The sequence below is a fragment of the Rhinatrema bivittatum genome, chromosome 6 (assembly GCF_901001135.1).
Source record: "Rhinatrema bivittatum chromosome 6, aRhiBiv1.1, whole genome shotgun sequence".
Taxonomy (NCBI): Eukaryota; Metazoa; Chordata; class Amphibia; order Gymnophiona; family Rhinatrematidae; genus Rhinatrema; species Rhinatrema bivittatum.
The window spans coordinates 95,986,882-96,001,253 of NC_042620.1; the positions used below are offsets into that span (position 1 = coordinate 95,986,882).

At 42.2% G+C, this 14,372-nt stretch overlaps 1 long non-coding RNA gene across 1 annotated transcript in view; it reads right to left on the reverse strand.

Moving 5' to 3' along the window:
• LOC115093213 overlaps nt 1-14,372 on the reverse strand; it is a 91,444-nt gene that overhangs the window by 43,406 nt on the left and 33,666 nt on the right. The window contains exon 3 of the long non-coding RNA XR_003857228.1: nt 11,929-11,994. This is a non-coding gene — a long non-coding RNA (uncharacterized LOC115093213). The remainder of the gene's footprint in view (nt 1-11,928; nt 11,995-14,372) is intronic.

Consider the following 14,372-nt stretch of genomic DNA (forward strand, 5'->3'; position numbering starts at 1 on the left):
AGAGAACAATAGTTTTTAGAACGATAGCTTATATATATAATATTAATCGTAAGAAAGGTTTATCTACTTACATGTAGATTAATTATGGTACAAGTGTTTAAGAGCCAAGAAAAATGAAATACATCAAATAGATTTTATGATACTATATTTTGTAATCGGATTTTAAATTATTGGCACTTTTATAATTTTTTTTATCCATTTTAGATATTTAATGCTATTTTATGTGCCCTGATGTAAACCATTGTGATTGTAAATAACTTAACAATGGTATAGAAAAACTATTAAATAAATAAATAAATAAATAAATAAATCCCAAAACAATAGTGTTTCAATTAGAAGCAAAGTCTAGCTCTCAGGAAAATAAATCAGTGCAAAAAAAGCAAAAATTTGAACTAATGCAAAAGCTAACAAAAGCTCACATGCAAACACGGTCAGCATTCATCCAAACCTCTCCTCAATCGGACAGACACCTTCTCTCATCCATTCATCTCAGACTAAACTTCCTCCAGAACTCCACTCATCATGCACACTTACAACATCCCAATCATCCACTACCAAAGGAGAACCCCTTCAGTTAACACCATCAATGTCACACGAAAAAGAATTATCCCTATCATGACATCTCCATTGAACCAACTTCTAGGCCTCACGCTTCTCTCAGTAACCCTCTTCAATGCGCAATCCTTAACTAAGAAGACACACATTCTCAATGATTACCTTTTGGATTCCAACCCAGACATCTGTGCCATCACAGAAACCTGGTTAAAAAACTCGGACATCGCCTTAACCAACCAACTACCCATCCAGACCTATGACATCTTCACCTTCCATAGACACAAAAAAAGAGGAGGCGGACTTCTTCTAGCCACCAAGAAAGAACTCAGACTGACCGCACATTCAATCAAGACAGAGTCCAAACTGGAATTGGGCCTAGTCAAGTCAAAACATCTACAAATACTGTTAGTCTACGCTCCTCCAGGAGTTCTAGAAACGGACCCCTCACCCCTCATAGAATCCATTGTGAAACATATCAACTCAGACCTTCCAACAATGATCATGGGGGACTTCAACCTCCATACAAACGCAACACCTCGCTCTGCGAACTGTGAAGCCCTCCTCACCTCCCTTGGAGCTATGGGATTCACTCAGACCATCAACAGCCCCACTCATAAAGCTGGACACACGCTGGACCTAATATTCATCAACGCTAATTTCACCAGCACAGTAGAACCCACCTGTACTCCAATCCCCTGGTCAGACCATTTCCTGATAGAATCTTCCTTCTCCACACACAAACAAACACACACCTCCCCACACCTTTCTACCATCCAATTCAGGAAAGCATGTCCAGCTGATACACTCAGCGATCAACTCTCCAATGAACTCCCTAACTTAGACCTAACTAACCCTGACTCAGCCCTATCCTCTTGGCAAAAGATCACAGAAACAGTTGCAAATAAATGGTGCCCAATAGTCTCCAAATCAATCAACCCAACAAAAAAGGGAAATCAACCCTGGTTCAGCACTGAACTTAAACAGATGAAACAGGACTTATGACAAAAAGAAAATAGATGGCGCAAAACCCCTAACACAGCTACCCTTGCAACATACAAGGGATTCTTACATCACTACAGGACTGCCATTCTACAGCAAAAAAAGGAATACTATGCAAACAAAATACACCATTTCCAATATGATGCCCAGGCCCTATTCGCCTATGTAACACAAATCACTAAATCTACCCCCCCCCCACCTATCCCAGACGAACAAGCTCTTTCCAAGGCTAATGAGCTCGCTTCTTTCTTTCAACAGAAGATCTTAAATACCCTCACCCTCCTTCCTCCAAATACTACTCCTCCCAAGTCAGGCGAGAATCACCAGTCTCTTACTAGACCCAAATTTGACAGTTTTGAATCAATCTCCACTAAAGAGATTGAATCCCTTCTAAAAAGACAGAAACCATCTAGCCATCCAGCTGATAACATCCCATCGAGACTCCTGCTTCTCATCCCTGACACGATCTCAGGACCTCTGACCAGCATCATAAACAGCCTTCTAACACAAGGAAGCTACCCAGACAGCCTCAAAACCGCCTCACTCAAGCCCCTCCTCATGAAACACAACTTAGACCCGAATGTACTAGCTAATTTCAGACCCATCTCTAACCTCCCCTTCGTTGCCAAACTAACGGAGAAACTGGTAAACACCCAACTTTCTGAATATCTAGAAGACCACAAGATCCTATACCCTTCGCAATATGGTTTCCGTAAATCACGCAACACGGAAACCCTCCTCATTTCTCTTACAGACCATATTATTATGGGGTTAGACAAAGGACACTCCTTTTTACTAGTCCTGTTAGACATCTCGGCGGCATTCGACACCGTCAACCACACCATCCTGCTGGATCGCCTAGCAGATATCGGCATCTCCGGATCTGCCCACAACTGGTTCAAGTCCTTCCTCAACAATAGGACTTTCAAAGTCAAAATCAACAATAAAGAGTCACCCCTAACAAAATCAACTCTGGGTGTACCACAAGGCTCCTCCTTATCCCCTACCCTCTTTAATATATACCTCCTCCCCCTCTGCCAACTGTTAACAGATCTCAACCTAATTCATTATCTGTACGCAGACGACGTGCAGATTCTAATCCCTATAACAGAATCAATATCAAAAGCGCTCACTCACTGGAATAACTGCCTTCTTTCCATCACTAATCTACTCAACAGCTTAAACCTGGTTCTCAACGCCTCCAAGACAGAGCTGCTCCATATCTCCTCAAATGAAAACAATATCGCCCCACCATCACCACACTCTTCTCACATTACCTGCAAGCAGGTTAGAGACCTTGGGGTAATACTAGACAATCGACTAAACCTAAAGAAAATGGTCAACACAACTTCCAAAGACTGTTTCTACAGACTACAGGTTCTAAAACGACTTAAACCACTCTTATTCTTCCATGACTTCAGGACAGTCCTCCAAGCGCTACTATTCGCCAAAATAGACTACTGCAGTGCCCTTTTCCTAGGCCTCCCCAAATCCACTACCAAACCACTGCAGATGATTCAAAACGCGGCAGCAAGATTGCTGACCAGTACCAGCCGCGGCGAACACATCTCACCCATCCTCAGGAACCTACATTGGTTACCAGTTCATTTCAGAATTCTATACAAATCAATCACCTTAATTCATAAAACCATCCATCATCATCTTCAACTCAACCTGCAAATCCCATTCAAACTCCACTCCTCCAACAGACCAACTAGGGATATTCTCAAAGGCACTCTGAAATTTCCCCCCACTAAAGCCTCACGCCTCTCTACAACCAAAGACAGAGCTTTTTCGATAGCTGGCCCATCTATCTGGAATAGCATCCCATCAAATCTCAGACTGGAGCCCTGCCTTTTAACTTTTAGAAAAAGACTTAAAACCTGGCTCTTCCTCCAAGCCTTCACCGAACCACCAGACATTCACTAGTTTGACCTCACTCTTACCCGACCTGGCATTTACACTCAAGAATGGACTCTTCCAGGTTAAAGCACCTATTAAGCATTTAACCGTACACCCTACGGTAACACTTTATATTTCTCCTGCCTTATCTTCCTTCCAGCTTGTCGCAAGCTTCCAAGTTCTCTTTCCCTGTTGATTGTAACTTTGACTTATTCCCTCCTATTGTTTAGCTCTCGTTTACTTGAATTGTTACTCCAGTTATTCCCTGTTAAATGTAAACCGATCCGATATGGTTATTACTATGAAGGTCGGTATAAAAAACTGTTAAATAAATAAATAAATAAATCATACATCCAACAATCAAATATTGAACAAGAATTTACACCCAGATATGAAGAAGCTTCCTTTTGCGCCTATGCATGTGCAGTCTACAAATATACATGGATATGAAAAGAAAAAAAAACACCTAAGGACCATAAGAAATTGCCATGCTGGGTCAGACCAAGGGTCCATCAAGCCCAGCATCCTGTTTCCAACAGAGGCCAAACCAGGCACAAGAACCTGTCAATTACCCAAATACTAAGAAGATCCCATGCTACTGATGCAATTAATAGCAGTGGCTATTCACTAAGGGGCGGATTTTCAGAGCCCTGCTCGCGTAAATCCACCCAAAACCGGGCGGATTTACGCGAGCAGGGCCCTGCGCGCTGGGAAGCCTATTTTACATAGGCCTACCGGCGTGCGCAGAACCCCGGGACTCGCGTAAGTCCCGGGGTTTTCAGAGGGGGCGTGTCGGGGGGTGGGCCCGAACCGCGCGGCGTTTTCGGGGCGTGTCGGGAGCGTTCCGGGGGCGTGGCTACGGCCCGGGGGCGTGTCCGCGCCCTCCGGACCCGCCCCCAGGTCGCGTCCCGGCGCGCAGGAGGCCCGCTGACGCGCGGGGATTTACGCCTCCCTCTGGGAGGCGTAAATCCCCCGACAAAGGTAAGGGGGGGGTTTAGACAGGGCCGGGTGGGTGGGTTAGGTAGGGGAAGGGAGGGGAAGGTGAGGGGAGGGCAAAGGAAAGTTCCCTCCGAGGCCGCTCCGATTTCGGAGCGGCCTTGGAGGGAATGGGGGTAGGCTGCGCGGCTCGGCGCGTGCCGGCTATACGAAATCGATAGCCTTGCGCACGCCGATCCAGGATTTTAGCGGATACGCGCGGCTCCGCGCGTATCTACTAAAATCCAGCGTACCTTTGTTTGCGCCTGGAGCGCAAACAAAAGTAGGCTATTCGCGCTCGTTTTAAAATCCGCCCCTAAGTAAACTTGATTAATAGCCGTTCATGGACTTCTCCTCCAAGAACTTATCCAAACCTTTTTTGAACCCAGCTACACTAACTACACTAACCACATCCTCTGGCAACAAATTCCAGAGTTTTATTGTGCGTTGAGTGAAAAAGAATTTTCTACTATTAGTCTTAAATGTGCTACTTGCTAACTTCATGGTGTGCCCCCTAGTCCTTCTATTATTCGAAAGTGTAAATAACCGATTTACATCTACTCGTTCAAGACCTGTTATTATCTTAAATACCTTTATCATATCCCCACTCAGCCGTCTCTTCTCCAAGCTGAACAGCCCTAACTTCTTCAGCCTTTCCTCATAGGGGAGCTCTTCCATCCCCTTTATCATTTTGGTTGCCCTTCTCTGTACTTTCTCCATCGCAACTATATCTTTTTTGAGATGCGGCAACCAGAATTGTACACAGTGGGGTAGATTTTCAAAGGGTTGCGCACGTAAAACCAAAAACCAACCCCTGCCTCCCCATGCACATGCCGAACCTATCTTGCATAGGCTCATGGCGCGTGCAAGCCCCAGGACGTGCGTATGTCCCAGGGCTTGCAAAAAGGGGCGGGGCATGGGCAGTCCAGGGTGGGGTGGGGTGGGGGTGGGGCGCGGTATGGCCTGGGATCATGGACCGGCCGTTGGCCAGCAGGAGTAACTTCTGCAACAAAAGGTAAGGTGGGGTTCTAGGTAGGGCTGGGGAGTGGGTTAGGTAGGGGAAGGGAGGAGAAGGTGCGGGGGGGCGGAAGGAAAGTTCCCTCCGAGGCCGCTCCGATTTTAAAATCTGCCCCAGTATTCCAGGTACGGCCTCACCATGGAGCAATATAGAGGCTAGGGATGTGCAGCAGGGATGAATTTGCCCCATTCAGGATTTGGATTCGTAGGGGCCCAAATCCGTTGCACCTGTTCTCGGGTGCCCCCGATCCGTTCATATGTCAAAAATACATTTGTTCCCCCCAAAAAACCCCATCCCAACCCTTTAAAGTTATTTATCTACAACTCCCCACCCTCTGACCCCCCCAAGACTTGCCAAAAGTACCTGGTTGTCCAGCGGGGTTCCTGGAGCGATCTCATGCACTCGGGCTGTCAGCTGCCGGTATTCAAAATGGCGCCGATAGCCCCTGTGACATAGTAAGGGCAAAGGCTATCGGTGCCATTTTGAATATGGCATATATGTTACGGATTCACAATATGTCAAAAACGAATGCACACCCATAATAGAGGCATTATGACATTTTCTGTTTAATTAACCATTCCCTTCCTAATAATTCCTAACATTCTGTTTGCTTTTTTGACTGCTGCAGTACACTAAGCCGACGATTTTAAAGTATTATCCACTATGATGCCTAGATCTTTTTCTTGGGTGGTAGCTCCTAATATGGAACCTAACATCATGTAACTACAGCAAGGGTATTTTTCCCTATATGCAACACCTTGCACTTGTCCACATTAAATTTCATCTGCCATTTGGATGCCCAATCTTCCAGTCTTGTAAGGTCCTCCTGTAATGTATCACAATCCGCTTGTGATTTAACTACTCTGAATAATTTTGTATCATACACAAATTTGATAACCTCACTCGTTGTATTGCTTTCCAGATCATTTATATATATATATTGAAAAGCACCGGACCAAGTACAGATCCCTGAGGCACTCCACTGTTTACCCTTTTCCACTGAGAAAATTGACCATTTAATCCTACTCTCTGTTTCCTGTCTTCTAACCAGCTTGTAATCCACGAAAGGACATCGCCTCCTATCCCATGACTTTTTAATTTTCTTAGAAGCCTCTCATGAGGGACTTTGTCAAACGCCTTCTGAAAATCCAAATACACTACATCTTCCGGTTCACCTTTATCCACATGTTTATTAACCCCTTCAAAAAAATGAAGCAGATTTGTTAGGGTAAATCCATGTTGACTGTGTTCCATTAAACCATGTCTTTCTATATGCTCTATGATTTTGATCTTGAGAATAGTTTCCACTATTTTTCCCGGCACCTCTTTAAAATCTCATAAGCCTTCTTTCCCTTTGGGAAGTGGGCTAAAAACTGTTCTAAAAAATGACACTAGATAAAAAAAAACCCCATGAAGCATGTAGGAAGGTTACATAACAGAGTTAAGGGAAATTGCACATCAGAAAAGTTTCTTTTTAATGCAATGTCGACTATTGTTTCATATGAATTATAATTGCTAGTAACGAGCCAAGCAAGTCTGCAACCATAAGACTACTCCTGTTGACAAGTTCATCTTCACTTTACAACATCCTGAGCAGTATTACAAGGGAAAGCTAAAGGAAAATAAATTGTTACATTAAAACTTAACCTTTCATTTTACTTCCACTTACAGTATTTTGGAAATATAGCCATATAGCAATGTTTTGACGATTTCAGATTCAATGTTTTTAAGCATGTATTCACTACTTTATGCTACTGGCCATGCCCATTTTTGAGTATTCTAATCACAAGCACAATCCATCATAAAAAATATTGGAGCTCATTTACAACATGTGAGGGCCAGCAATAAGGGCGTAGTACTGGCTTCGGCCAGACACCATATTTACAAAGCAGTGCTAACGCTTTTAGCACTGAAAAGAAAAATACAGCACCAAGTCAAAATTAATAGCACTGTTTTACCAGCTAAATGCTAAATGAATTCATTTCCATACTTATTTATAATTCAAATTTGGATTACCTATTTCAAATCATGGACCCCCAAAATGAAAATGAAGGTATGCAAAGTGCCAAGCTTTCTATGTGAATTTTAACAAGAAAAATGTGCAACTTACCAAGGGCTTTTACACTCTAAATTTACTGCAGCTGGAAAGCAGGGCACCTTTGGTCCTATTCAAGCGATATTCAAAAGATCAGGTGCCCAATTTAAGGAGTCTGGAGCCTAAATCTCACTTAAATGAAAATGTTTCCCCAATGCGCCTCTAAATTTAAGTGCGTATTTTTTACTAGGCCCCTAAATTTGAACACTTAAAAAGTGGGTGAAGTAAAGGGGAAGAACTAGGTCAGGAGATGTAACAGGGTCATTCATCAAAATGCATTAGGACGTTATTGCGGGCATTAGGGCCCTAACGCCTGCGAAAATGCCATAACGCATGTGCTCTGCACCCAGGTAGAGAGTGCATCAAGCTAGGGTGAGAGTACATTGTAGAAATCTCATTTTTGTGTCCCTTTCCTCACTCCAAATCACATCAAATCTTCACTGATGTGTACTGTGCGCTTTTTACCTCTGATTGTGCCTGTAAAACTGCCCCCCAAACCCTAGACCACCACCAAAACCTCACCTTGAGTTACCAGATGACCCTCCTATAGTGATATAAATAGATGACTAATATGAGAGCCTTATGAAGAAAGAGTCTCTCGCTCTCTCTCATTATTCATAGCATTTTGATGAATCTAGGGGTAAGTTAGGCAGTCAGCGCTGATTTCAATTGCTAGATTCCCAACTTAGGAGCCTAAACACAGACAAATAAATAACAAGGCCCAATTTAAGTGCCTCAGAATTAAGCACCTAGGTTATGTGCTAAAAATAGGTACTTAGATCCCTAAAGTTAAGAGCTTAGGTTTTTGAATATTAGTCTGCTTATTTTTTTTTTTTGAGTGCCTCAGTTTTGAAGACATCTATAATTTCTTTTTTTATAGTTTAAAATTCCTTAGAAAACTGTTCAAATTGAGATAGTTTTGTTGGCTTCTAATCTGGTTAGAGAATAGTGGGCTGAGATTGAAGCTTGCACTATTTATGGAATCAGCATCAGATCCAGTTCTTTCTAAAGAGCACATAAACTGCTATGCAAATCATTATTTTACCTGTAAATACCTCTGGTGTAAGATATGCATGCTAGAGCAAGGCATTTTAGCCCTAATGTTGAACCAAATAGCACTCTATTCTGTAAATAAATCTCAATATACCACAAGAGCTAATTCTCCTTCATACTTTGGTATTATTTTTCTGCTACTCTAACAACTACAGTCCCCTCTCTTCATCTTAACATAGGAGGCGTTTCATAAATGCATAATTCATGCATAACTATTTAATCCAGTACACGTGATCTATCATAGTTAATTATCCTCTTCCAGACTATTAAGTCACTGTACTCAGTCCAATATGAAATTATCAAAGGCAGGGAACAATTGATTTGTGGTGATCAAAAATTTGGAATAAGATTTGCAGCTAATTTACATTTAAATAGACCCTATTTTATAGGTGTGCATGGCAAAACATTTTGTTTAGTTTTACTTTCATTTTGTATAATTTTCAAGTTTAAATTTAAGTTTTGTTTTAGTAGGCACTAAATCAAATTACTGTGCACTAACTTAAATAGAATGTACTAACTAGAAAGTTGATTTAGTGCACATTATTTGAGCTCGTGCACACTATACAGTGAATTTTCAAAGGGTTTAAGGTATAAAAATAGCATGTAGATGCATATATGCTATATTATAAATGTCAAGGTATGCATGTATTTTCACTTTCAGTTGAATATTTTTTCCGGGAAAAAAGGGAGCAGTCTGAGTTGGGATTCAGAACAAAAGTACAAACGATGGGCCGGATTTTAAGAGGTACACTCGGGCGTACATTTGTGCGCGCAACCCGGCACGCACAATTGTACGGCCGATTTTATAACATGTGAGCGCAGCCGCGCTCACATGTTATAAAATCCAGGGTCGGTGTGTGCAAGGGGGTACACACTTGTGCACGCCGAGCCCTAGGGGAGCCCCGATGGCTTTCCCCGTTGCCTCCGAGGCCGCTCCGATTTCCTTCCGCCCCCCCCCCACCTTCCCCTCCCCTCCCCTAATTAACCCGCCCCCAGTCCTATCTAAACCCTCCCCACCTTTGTTTAATAAGCTGCACCTGCCTCCGGGCAGGCGTAGGTTGCGCACACCGGCCGAGTGCCAGCGCGCGATCCCCCAGCACGGCCGCTGTGCTGGAGGCCTCGGTCCCGCTGTGCCCCACCCCTTTCACAAAGCCCCAGGACATACGAGCGTCCTATGCAAAATAGGCTCGGTACACTCAGGAGCAGTTACGCTTGTAAATCCTGAGGATATACGCGCATAACACTTTGAAAATCTGGACTGATATTTGATATGTTGTAAGAGATTGCATGTATACATAACCAAACCTATTCATAGACTTTTATACCTGCTAATCAACTCTCCCAATAGGAATTGGAAGATCTGGGTAAACTGGTGGAGGTTCAGAAGTGCTAGAGGCTCTAGAGATGAATTAGAGAAGGCCAGGGTGAGTTAGTGGTGGTATCAGCAAACCAGTGATTCCAAGTACATGCACAAGTAAATATGTTCAAAAACAGTACAGAAGTAATTTTCAAAGGCGTTACACATGTAAAAATAGCATGTATTGTAGCAATTTTCAAAAGTCAATTAACTTGCTTAAAGTCCATGTCCATGGCTAACATCTACTCCTAAAACCTTTTTGAAAATTCATTGAAATTTCAAAGGATTGCAAGCGTAAAAGTATCAATTTTCAAAAGTTGTTTTACGCAAATAAGACATTTTGAAAAGTATCTCCTATATGCACTTACTTTATGAAATACCTGGCTCGACATTTAATTCTTAGTTTTTATTTGTGCATTTTCATGATTATTTCACATGTAAAATATATGATCATATGTTTAGAAATGCGTAGAGAAATTATGCAGCTTCCTGCATTGAAAATATATATACACACTGAAACATACAGCCATACTTTCAGAGCAGAAATAGATGGTATTTTATATATTGTACAGCTCCCACTGAATAGTTTATAAAATACTAGCATCAATCACTTTACTTCCACTTACTCAAATACTGAACCACAGATAGGATTGAAAGTTGGGTTTTATTTGAGTTAGTGCACATTGGGGTAGAATTTATAATTCTACGCGCGCGCGTACTTTTGTGCAACTTGCGCACGCCAAGCCCTGCGCGCGCTGCCCGTTCCTTCCGAGGGAACTTTCCTTCCACCCCCCACCCCGCACCTTCCCCTCCCTTCCCCTACCTAATCCACCCTCCCAGCCCTATCTAGACACCCCCCCCCCACCTTTATCTGAAAAGTTACTACTGCCTCCGGGCAGTAGTAACTTACGCGCGCCGGTGCGGCAGGCCCAGACACAGGCCGCTGTGTCGGGGCACTCTGCCACGGCCCCGGACTGCCCACACGCCCCCGATCCGAAACCATGCCCCCCTGGCCACGCTCCCAACCGCTCCTTTTTGCAAGCCCTGGGACTAACGCGTGTCCCGGGGCTTGCGCGCGCCGCCGAGCCTATGCAAAATAGGCCTTTAAAAATCCGGCCCACTATGATGGTAACTTTTAAACCGTCGTGTGGTTGCACATGTATGTGCATTTGTCGGCCTGTACCCAGGGTCATGGCCATTTTATAACGTGCATATATGTGTGCATGTTATAAAATATCCTGACCGCACAAGCAGTTTTAAGTGGTCGTGTGCCTATGCATGCAAATGGTGATTCTACCACGTCAGTGGGGGAATATTAATAGATGCGAGGCAAAGCCATTACCAGTTTTCCCAATTTGTTCCCAGTTCACCCAGGTAAGGAATAGGACTTCCAAACCCCCCTAATATAACAGCCTCCCTTCTCCTCTGTTATCCCCGACCCTTAAAACCCCACCAATCTGTCTATTTATCTTTATTTTATAATTTACACGTCAACCATAGCAGAAGTAATGCTATATGGCAGAGGACCCTGGTGCAAGCCTGGGTGCATAAGTATTTATGTGCTAATTTGAAGTTGAAATCCAGGACCAACCATGCCCAACCCACACCCCGCCCCTTTTTGGACCTTTTCATTTATGCACACAGCAGGAGATATACACGCAATCTGGTGGGCACACGCTAGCCCAACTTGTGTGCATAACTCCCAATTTTGGTGCATGCCGGGCTTTTAAAATTCACCTTTTCGTTGGATTAATAGGCACATTTTGAATAGTGTAAACTAAAAATTAAAAAAAGAAATAAACAAGATGTTTTGAGACTTTTTGGTCATTTAGTTTAAAAAGATGATATGAACCAATATGGACAATGTCATAGACATTGTCTATGTTGTTTGAAGCAAATGCACATCCCTCTCCTATTTGCCAAACAGGGTTCCAGTACAGGCTGAAAAAAAATCTAAATTCTTAATCAACATACCTGAGGACACCTCCAGAGAAAGTGGCCTGGTAGCCAAAATTTTGAACTTGGCCTGCATAACAGCTTCTAAAGAAGAAAGGCAAGAAGGAACAATGATGTTAATTTTTATTGATGTGCCAATTAGATTTAAGAGAATCAAAGTGAACTAAAATGACTGGACCAGGACCACGTCAACTCTGTGCAAGAACAAGTATCAGACACCATTCAGTTCCCTGATAATTAACCACTGGACTACATCTTTATTTCCTTTCACAAAGTTAGGATTCTTGGTTTGTATTTCACTAACCTATTTTTTTTTTAATTGGCAGCTACTAATTCATTGTGGTTTGATTTCAAAATTTTGCAAGTCTGATTACTTAAGAACATAAGAACATGCCATACTGGGTCAGACCAAGGGTCCATCAAGCCCAGCATCCTGTTTCCAACAGTGGCCAATCCAGGCCATAAGAACCTGGCAAGTACCCAAACACTAAGTCCATTCCATGTTACCGTTGCTAGTAATAGCAGTGGCAGAAATCTGAAATATTCACAAACTGGTTAAAATATGCAAGGATGACACTTTTTTTTTCCCTTTCCTTTGTGTAATCATCTTAAGGGACTATTAATGGGCATGTAATACCCAAGAGCCTGTGCAAAGCGTGTTACCACACAATACTAAAATGTGCATTGTTACTGCTGGTTCCCTGGCAGTAACAATAAACTTCATGTAAATGACTCAAAAAATACATTTAAAATTACCTTTTGAGGTATTAATGCTGCATGCCCATTAAAAGGCTTGAATCAGTTTACTAATGCAGCTAAAGTAACTACAATTCAGGAGCTGAAGTTAAATAGAGCTGCCTTAGTAGGTTAATGTTAACATGGCTCTCTGCCCCCTCCCCCAACCTCTGGAATCCTCCTATCCTCCACTCACCCTATAATCAATATTAGAGTTCATGGCCCTCTCCTGCTAAATATTTTCGTAGGGGGGGGGGGGGGTCCATATATCAGCAAATATGTGGCTATCTTGGGGGTGGGTGGTTTTGGTGCCCTCTCACTCTCCAACAGATTGTGTTTGAGTGGGGAAGTGGGAGGGTGGGGATCTCAGAGGTCCAAGCATTTTCCAGGGTGGCTGGAGAATGACCTGCTGTTGTTCCAATCAAGGGGGTAAAGGAGGGCCTGGGTGCCCAAATATTTTCAAGGAGGAAGTAGGGGAGAAGGAGAGAAAGTTTTCTCTCCATAACCGGCTCTTTCATTTTGAGTTGTTTAGCATGGAGCATCCTCATGTGCATAAAACAGCCATGATTACCATGACCAAATTGTCTTTAATGCAACCATGGTAATGCTGCTACATTCTGCATATCATTACTTGCATACATCAAATGTTAAAACCCGATGTAATATCAGCATTCAAACTGGTATGAAACACTTTAGCATGCTGGAGTGCTTTAATATGTAGACCCCTCAGACTTTATTCAGTAAGCCTTAGCTGTCAGATCACCATTTTCCAGTTCAAAAGCAAGACTTAAGTTTCTCAACAGATATTAACAGATGTATACCTTATTCCTACACATTTATATGTTAATTGCTTAAAGATCCTTGTATGAGTTATTAAGACCGCATCCTATACAAGGCTTTTACTCTCTTTCTTTCGTATACATAAATACTAGATCCTAACACTGTGTCTTTCATATTTAAATCCCCTTTCCTCTCAATACTCTGGAGTTTCAGATTATGCAGACAGCTAGAGAAAGTGTATGAATTATGCAAAAAGATTTCAAAAATAAAAAATTATATAATTTTGCAGTTTATTTAAAGCAAATAGATATGTTGACATCACTGGGAAGAATAATCATACTACCGGCATTCACCGATAATAAAAAAAAAATTAAAATCCTTCTATTCCATTCTATTAAATATATCAGTTTATGTACTGTAAAAGGACTAAAATAAACAGTATTAAACAAAGTACTTTTTCTCTTAAGCATGTTGAATAAGAAATATTCTGCAATTACAGCAAAATACTTCAAACCCATCTCATCAGTCAGATGTGAAAAGTATCAAAGTGAGTATTTGAGAAGTAGTTCTAACAATGGTTAGTAATATGATAAAGTTGATGACATTCAAACTAAAATAGCAGAAATAGAGAGGATACACTTTAAACATGTGTGAGTTTGCCCATAAATGCAGTTATATGGATGCAAGCGCGCATGCACACATTTCATATCATGCGTGCATACTATATAATAGGGGTGTGCATTCGGATTGACCGCATTAGTAAAACGCAACTCATATTTTTTTTTTACTTAAAAAATTGATTCGACATAAACGATCGGATTTCCCACATATCGAACATAGATATGTTCGATATGTGGGAAATCGCGATTGTTGAGCCAAAATAAAAATTTAAACCCCCTCACCCTCCTTAATCCCCCCCCCCAGACTTACCACAACTCCCTGGTGAT